The sequence below is a fragment of the Manis javanica genome, chromosome 10 (genome assembly GCF_040802235.1).
Source record: "Manis javanica isolate MJ-LG chromosome 10, MJ_LKY, whole genome shotgun sequence".
NCBI classification, from domain to species: Eukaryota; Metazoa; Chordata; class Mammalia; order Pholidota; family Manidae; genus Manis; species Manis javanica.
In genome coordinates this window covers 36,260,144-36,269,117 of record NC_133165.1, presented here as the reverse complement: position 1 = coordinate 36,269,117, position 8,974 = coordinate 36,260,144, and the positions used below count along the sequence as shown (strand labels likewise).

At 46.2% G+C, this 8,974-nt stretch overlaps 1 long non-coding RNA gene across 1 annotated transcript; it reads left to right on the top strand.

The window, feature by feature from the left end:
• The first annotated feature begins 99 nt into the window (after positions 1-99).
• LOC140844058 (uncharacterized) lies at positions 100-4,763 on the top strand. Its single transcript, XR_012122205.1, has 2 exons — positions 100-353; positions 4,390-4,763. It is a non-coding gene; the product is annotated as an uncharacterized lncRNA (long non-coding RNA).
• The last annotated feature ends 4,211 nt before the right edge of the window (positions 4,764-8,974 follow it).

The following is an 8,974-nucleotide window of genomic DNA, read 5'->3' as shown; positions in this document are numbered from 1 at the left end:
CTGGGCGCCCGGGGAGGTCCCTCGGGCCTTTGTCAGGCTGGGGTTCGCGGCCGGTGGGTGGCACGTGCTGTGGCTGGGGCAAGGTGCGAGGCTTAGTCAGTGGGGCCACTGGCTCTTCCCCAGGGGTTATGGATGTCAGCACCTTTGCCCTGTGGCCAGGGTTGCCATTACCTACAGTTTACGGACTTGACTTAAGTTACACTGTTGCCCTAGATCCCCAGATACATTGATGTGCTCCAACCACAGAGAACTTAACACCTTTCTTCAGCGTGCCTTCCCATCTTTAACACACCTGTTCACTACCTGGAAATCTCTCATCTTCATGGGATGAACTGACCACTTTCTCTTCCAACGTAAGTTCAAACCCAGAGAAACCTCCTGAAATCCTGGGATTCCACTCCGTTCATATTTAGCACTATACCACTGTCTTAGTTAATTCAACAATTGTTAATTAAGTGAACCCTGTGTTGTACAAGGCTCTGTGCTAAGTGATGAGGACAAAAATCTATTTCTGCTTTCAGAGGGCTTCCAAGTTGAGGAAAACATGCAGACCAGAAAACGGGCATTTTAAATGCCATTTTATAAATGCTAGTCTTAAGGGAAGTACAGAGTGCTAGGACAACTCTGAATCAGATGAAGGGTGTCCAGGGGCTTCTGGGGGGGAAATGACCTTGAAGCTGACTTCTGAAAATAGAGTAGATGAAATTGTTCCAAAGGCCCATGTCCACAGACAGTGTAGACTCCCAAGAAATGTTTGGGTGAATGTCGAATCTTCAGTGTAGTTCCCTTGCTCTTCATCCCCCCACCCTATAGGCATGTATTGATGCCTGCAGTATACAGGGAGGGTCCTATAGCAGCTGCTTCAGGAGACATGAAGGAAGCAGGTGCCAGTTTGCATTTGTTGGCACCAACTACATCTCTCACTCCAGAGCAACTTCCTTCTTTGTGCACCAAAGAAATGCCTGGCTAACCCTGAACTTGACACAGTCTCTGACTATTCAGCCTTTCATGATCAGCACCATGGCTTGATAAGCATAGGTCCTCTTGCTCATGAGGCCCAGGAATAGCATCTTGCCTAAGGAATGGAAGAGCTGAACCAGCATGTGGAGGGAAAGGATGATTCTAGTACTAAAGATGGCACATCTATGTCTCATATCCAGCTGATTCAAAATAACACAAGCACTGCCTGAGCACCTGCCTTGTGCCCTTCCGGCAGTGGAAGCTGGGTGACGCAAGGCTGAGTAAGACATGCTGCCCACCCTTCAGGTGAGAATAACGAAAGCAGCAGGAAAATAAAACACAAGGCAGTTATAGCTCTCTAGACTTATCCAATTCTGCTCGCCGGCCCCCTGGTCCAGGCAAACAGCCAACAGTCTAACTGCTCTCTCACCCTTGTCCAAGTGCTGGCCAGCTTCCCCACTGAGACTTCTTGCCTATTTCTTGCCTCTGTCTACCCAAAAACCACTGCCTGTCCCAGCCGCACTAGCCTCCAGCCTCTGTCTCTTCTCCAGCCCTCCTGCCAGTCAGTCACCTTAGGCCATCCCCTGCTCCAAAGACCCAGTGATCCCCCTGTTTCCTGTCCACATTTGTACACCTGCCCCTACATTCCCCACCTTATCCCCACCTGAGTATTCTCTGCATAAGAGAGACCAAAGTGGTCTCCTACCAACTGTTCCCCGCAGGCTATGCACATGCCCTCTGTTGACAGACCTTTCTTTAAAAACAGCAACTTGACATTTTCTAAGTGAAGCCCTGTGCTAGATGCTGAGGGGGATGCAGAGAAAAGCCACCACAGACCCCTGCCTTGAGCAACTGACCTTCAAGGCAGTGGTTTCCCTTCTCAGAGTAAAACCTAAAGTGGCCTGCAATTCCCTGCAATGCCCCATCTGTCCAACACCTCCTCCCACTCATCTCTGACCCCACTTTCTACAATTCCACCCTTTGCTGTCTCTGCTCCAATCACACTGGCCTGGTTGCTCATCTGAAAACACCCAGGAAAGCTCCTGCCTAAGGACCTTTGCACTGTAGGTTCCTCTACCTGGAATACCCATCCCACATATTTTACATGGCTCACTCTCACTTCCTTCAAGTCTGTACTCAAATGTGTGATGCAGTCTCCTCTAGCCACACTAAGGCTACAACAATATCCATCCCAATGGTCTGTATCCCCTTCCCCATTAAATTTTTCTCCAGAGCGTTTTTCTGAAATACTATTTTACTTGTCTATCTTGCTTATCATCAATCCATTCAGTAGGTCTGTGGTGGTACATGGATTTACTCACAGATTAGCCCTAATACCTAGCACACTCAATAAGTGCTTGTTAGGTATTTGTTGAACGAATGCATGTCCACGTCCAACCTCAATGCTTCCCCTTCCGTGAAGCTGCTCCCAGATCACTCCAAGCCGGAGGAAGGATGCCTCCCTCCCATGAATGACCCAGGACCCTGAACACAGAGTGCATTACACTCAGGAATTTCAAGGCATACAGGAGAAACCACCCTTGAGACCCATGAAGCTGGGCAATGTCCTCATAGGTTCCTGAAGATCATATGCTTAATCACAATTTGAAGTTCTTTCACGTGTTCATTTGCTCTTTATTATCTGTTATTCCCTGAAATGCCAGCCCTGTGAGGGCAGGGACCCTGTTGCCATGTTCAGCATTGCAGCCCCAATGCCTAGCACAACACTTGGTACAAAGGAGGTGCTTTCTGAAAAGTTACTGAGTGAATGAATGAGCACCATTCTTCCCCACAGGCCCTCCGCCATTATCCCTTTCCACCCTGTCAGCGTTCCCTGTAAATCACCCCTGCTTCCTGCTCAGAGCCATGTAGCTGTGTGGGGGTGCTCACATTCCTCTACCAGCCAGTGCACATGCCTGAGGCCCAGCACACCTGTGATTATCATGCCTCCTCTAAAATCCTTAGAATTGTGGCTCCCTGTTGTCTAAGTTTAACCTCACACCACAGCATTACCCAGGGCCCCAAAAGAATGCTAGGAGACAGAAACCTCAGGTCAGAATTCCAGCTCAGCCACGTACTTGTCTCACAGCTTTGCCTGGGTGACCTAACCACTCCAAATCCTAGATGGTGGTAGTTTTTGTTTTCTGTGAAACAAGTTCAATGACAATGGCTCCATATGTCACAGGGGTTGTATTGAGGATCGGGTGAGGTAGGGAGTGGATGAACTTTGAAAATACAAAGACCTTTGCAGGCACAAACAGTCTGTGGTTTCCAGTACCACTGCTGTACTCTTCCTTCCAGATTTTGTACGTGTCCACCTCTGTGCTATTACGCTGTTTTGCCCCTGAGGACTGCTGTTCCCTCTCCTAATGCACCCACCTTTTGAACTACCCATCTCTCAAGACTCAGTCTCCTCCAGAATACAGAAAAGCAAGTCATCCCACCCTTACTTTGACCCCCAAGAGTGTTTGAGTTTGGCTCTCTTGCTGTTTTATTTTACCTCCCAAAAGCTGAGCTCCTTACCCGGGCTGCTTCTGTGAGAGATAAGGCTTGAGGAGCCTGGCAATTTCCATGGGTCTCACCTAGAACCCTGTGTGTTTGTCTCCCAAGCTGGTATCTATGAAACTTGAAGAAGAGCTGCAGTCTGAACTGTGCTGACATTCCTCTCCCTTTCCTCTTTCTTGGGTTGTGTTAAAAGCCCTCTTGAGAGAGAAGGCATAGGACCAGGATCAGGGTCTCCCTTTTGTCTGTGAAAGCCACTTTCATTGTGCTGTTTTATAAGCCACAGAGGCTCGAGAAAGCGTCCTGAAGAGTAAAGAAAACCTGTAGAAGGCTGTGGAGGACTCCCAAGCCTTCTTAAGCAGCAATAGTGAACCTTCTGGAATTTATTAAGAGAGAGGTCACATGAGCTAAGAATGGAAATAGTTCAAGGAGGCCTTCAAAACATTCACAACCAGTGGGTCCTCGATGCACTACCAATAAGAGTGCTAGGAGGTGAGAAAAAAAGTGCAGCCAGCAAGGGCCAGTCACACGCAGAGAGAACCCAGTGCTGCCCCCAACCTGGAGGGCCCCCCAGTAGCTTGTTAAAATGCAGGTCCCTGGGACCTGTCCCTAAGGTTTTGTCTCCTTAATTCTGTAGTACAGCTTGGGCATGTGTATTTTATTTTCATAATTTTATTTATCTTAGTATATAACATATGCACATGCTACAAAATTAAAAGGGTACAGAAATGTTAGTAATTGTTGAGGTTAGGTGATGGATACATTGGGGGTTCATTATACTATTCCTTCTATATTCTGAAATTTGCCACATTAAAAGGCTTTTTTAAGGTATAAAGTGAAGTGCAAAAGTTAAAAAAAAATAAAGCAAATTCCTCCTTTCCCTCCTTGGTCTTGCGGTCACCATGTTCCCCTTGCTTCGCCTTTCAGAGACAGTCTGCCTCAATGGTTTCCACCTGGCTGCACCTGGGAAGCTGCAAAAGGCACTGATGTCTGGTTCCTCTCATCTCCTCCACTCCCCACCCCACAGAGGTTCTGATTTAAGGATCTGCAGCCTGCATGTTGGGATTTGTTTTTTAAGCTTTCCAGATCCCTCTAATGTACAGCCATGGTTGAGAACTACTGGTGCACATGTGGATGAACAGACACACAAAGGTACATATCCTTTTGTTTTTCCACACAAGTGGTAGCACACTCCCTGCATTATTCTGTACTTTGATATTTTACATAATGTAGCATTTGTATTGGTTTTCTGTTGCAGTCAGAGAGCAATTAAAATAAACTTAATGGTTTAAACAACACAAGTGTATTATCTTGTAGATCAGAAGACTGACAAGAGTCTAAATGAGCTAAGATCAAAGTGCATTTGTTCCTAGAGGCTCCAGGGCAGAATCTGTTTCCTTTCCTTTTGCAACGTCTAGAAGCTGCCTGCTTCCCTTGGTTCAGGGCTACTTTGTCCATCTTCAAAGCCAGTAACATTGGGTTGAGTCCTTTTCATGCTGCCACCTCTCTGATTCCCTCTTCTGCCTTCCTCTTGTACTTTTGAGAACATTGTGTCCCTGTGATTAGTTACCCGGCCAGATAAACCAGGATTATCTCCCTATTTTAAAGCTGGCTGATTAGCAACCTTAATTCCATTTGCTACCTGATTTCCCCTTTGGCATGAGAAATGGACTGAATGTTTGAGGCCTGTCAAAATTCCTATGTTAAATCCTAACCCCCAGTGTGATGGTATTAGGAGGTGGGACCCTTGGGAGGTGATTAGGTCACAACGATAGAGCCCTCATGATGTTTGTGCCCTTATAAAAGGGGCCCCAGAGAGCTCTCACCATCTTTCTGCCATGTGAGGATGCAATGAGAAGATGGCATCTATGAATCAGCAAGTGGGCTCTCTATCAAACACCAAATCTGCTGGTGCCTTGATATTGGATTTTCCATCCCCCAGAACTGTGAGAAATGGATTTCTGTTGGTTAAGCCACCCAGTTTATGGTACTTTTGATGCTGGGGTTCTTGTTCATGAAGCCGAAGAATGAGCTTCACAAACACCCAAGGTAGGAGAGCAAGGTACAGGCTTTTATTTAGAGATAAAGTGAGAGAACAGAGCTCCGGACTCATACCTGAAAGGGACAAGAGTCTGGGGTTGACTCATTGTCTAGGGGTTTTATGTGAGGTTGAGGATTTTCAGGAATGAGGGTAAAGGGTTAGGAGGGCAGACTTGTAAGACCACCTGCCCTGCCCTCAAGGTCAGCTGGGCTGTTGTCTGCTTGGGTTGTTTATAGTTGAGATTGCTTACCAAAGTAGTCTTTTGCCTAGGTTGCAGATTATGATTAGAGAAGGGAAAAATAGCACATAGTTACAATTAAAATAAACTGGGCCTTTTAGCAGGATAAGGTAAATTTTACATTGTCATGATGTAATTGATAAATAAAGTGATGGTTTGTGCTGAGATACCCTTCTTTATCTGCAGAACACTCAAACATTCCAGACCAAGTTGCTCCTGGCCTTTTGAGCTTTAAGTGATTTTACTGAAGAATGTCTATATTCCTAGTCATGTATACAAAACTTTACCCTAGAGAATTAGTGTAACTCTGACTGCATAATGCTTAACACAGAGTTTTGACAGGGACTTCTTTGCATATTGTTACATTGTTCTGACTGTAATTATCTTGCTCTACTTTTACTCTGGAGGCCCTCACCCTACTCTGCCTAATCCCATGGTCCCTGTCTCATTTTGTTCTAACAGCCCAAACTGAGATGGCATGCACCTAACAAATTCACAGGTTCCAGGGATTAGGATGTGTATGTCTTTTGTGGGAGGTGGGAGGACATTGTTCTGCTACTGATAGGGAAGATTTACAAGGACAGCAACCTAGCTGGTGACTCCACTCTGTCTCGCCCCCCCTCCTCAACACAAACAACACTACAAGGACAGTAATTTACAAGGTGGCTCCCCTCCACCTTTCCCCCCATCCTCGACCCAAACAAAAAAAACACGCCCTTGGTTTTCCACTCTGCCTAGCGCAGGTTCCCAAGGTTCACTCCCTCAACTCCCTTCCCCTTGCCTGCTGTGCATATAGGAATGTTACAGATAAGGAAGCAGGAAGATATATGTTGCTCCCTTTGCCTTTGTTCGGGGCTCAGACTTTTTGGGAGATTACTCCCCTCTGAGCCCGCCGGTGTGAAATAAAGCCTCAACACTCCAAGACCTCCGAGTGCCGCTTGATTTTTCCGTCGGTGATCCAGTCCAGGCTTTTTTTCAGTATTTTCCATAACACTACCACATCACAGAGATTGGGCCAAGCTAGGGGAAAATGTATTTAATGTATTTTTAAAAAGATGATCTCATGTGTTGCCCAGTCTGGCAGCCAGTGTGATAGCCCTGCTCAGAAAGAATATGCGAGGCTGAGTAGGGAGCTCTGACCCGGTTTCACTATTTGTTTAAGTATTCTCCCGATATAAAAATCAAGCAAACAAAAGGTTCTTTATCTGTAACCTGGGAATGTACAGCCAGACCTGCCTTCTCCCCAGTCACAGAGAGGCATCATCCTGTATACTCCACATAGAGCCAACAGAAGGTACTCAGCAGGCAGGCAGGCAGGCAGGAAGAAGGAAGGAAGGAAGGAAGGAAGGAAGGAAGGAAGGAAGGAAGGAAGGAAGGAAGGAAGGAAGGAAGGAAGGAAGGAGGGAGGGAGGGAGGGAGGGAGGGAGGGAGGGAGGGAGGGGGGAGGGGGGAGGAAGGAAGGAAGGGAGGGGAAGGGAGGGAGGAAGAAGGAAGGAAGGAAGCAAGCAAGCAAGCTAGCTCTCCTACCATCCTACCATCCTCGGTTACTGGGTCAGCTCGCTTTCCCGGGAGAGGGAGCCTGTCCTCTCCTCTTCTCCATTCACTGTTGCTGCTTCCAAACTCTCCACACAAGGGCTCCATAACACCTTGGATATCCTCATTTTGTCACTTCTGAATACCAGGTGCTGTACTGGGCACGGGGCTCTGCCTCACTGTTGGCAGGTAACCACCTGCCCATGTTCTAGGTACAGGCTCAGCTCAAGGGCAGCTTAGCAGGGTGGGCTAAGAGCTCAAGTGCTGGAGCCAAGTTCATATCCTAAGTGCACTGAGGCAAGTCCCTTAACCTCTGTTTCTCAGCTTTATGATCTGTAAGATGGGAAGAGTGATGTCTACCTATAGGGTGTTCAATGTCCTAACATATGTGAAGCACTCAGAACCATGCCTACCACAGTCTGTATTCACTGTTGTCACTATTGTTATAGTTCCTGATGCTAGATCAAGCTCTTTCTGGTTGGAAAGAATGCCATTCACCCATCTTTGCTTCCCAGTGGCAGGCACCAAGTACTGCGTGCAGAAACTGTGAAAAAGAGGGCTTTTGAATTAAAGTGGTTGGTGAACCATATACCAGGGAGCACACTTACTTAAATACAGTGCATAAACTGCATCACTAGATAATAATTATTGTATCAGAAGTCCCTATTTGTCATTTGTATGTAGGTAGCTGTAAGTTGTGGCCATCTGATGCTTTTGACTGCCCAGCATCTGGTATTTCTGTAACCAAACCTGTCTTCTTTGTTGGGGAAACACCTCTCTCTGCCTCAGTCAATGGGACTTGGGTAGGACTGACTCTACCTTTGGTCTCCAAGATGGGCACAGGACCCAGGTCTGGCTGATCAGAACACTGCATATCATTAGTCACAGTGATTGGCTCAGGGTTGGATCTGTGAACTAAGGAGGGTCCTCCTTTTGCTGGATGTCTTTAGAAAGAGATCCTCTCTTTCCATCAGGGACTAAGCTGGAAGATTGTAAGACTGGAGCTGCAGAAGCCATATTGATTACCATCTGAGGAAAGCCTTCCTGATAGTGAAGACAGTACATAGGAAAACATAGCTAAGAGATGGAGATTTGGCAGATTCCTAATGGTCTCTGCTAAGCACCTAGATCCAGCCAAGGCTAAACTCCCGAATTTTCTTTACATGAATCAACAAAGTCTGTTTTTTTTTGCTCGATACAAGATGAATAAAGTTCTAATATGTGCAACTCACAGACTCCCAATATAGTTCCAATTAATTTATCAAATCAAAACAATACTTATTGAGTATCTCTTAGCTATAAACAACTGCACAGTGTCCTATAAAGGATGCAAGCAAGATCAATTTTTAAAAATAGAATAAATTTTTCCCTACTCCACTTACATTAGAAGTGTATTATCTCCTGTTCTGATAACTAATTTAAGGACTAAGGGCAAGGCTGTGGGATAGACACTGGGGAAGGGAGAATCTAGAAAGAAAAGACCTTTCTCTTGAGGAGTAAGACAGAGGAGATATAATTTGGGAAACACCTTGGGGAGGGCGGCTGTATTAGTTTTCTAATATGCATAATAAACTGCTACAAACTGTGGCCCAAAACAACACGTTTATTACTTTAGTTTCTGTGGGTCAGGAGTCCAAATATGGCTTACCTGGGTCCTTGCAAGGCCACTATCCAATATGTTGGCCAGGGCTTAGATCTCA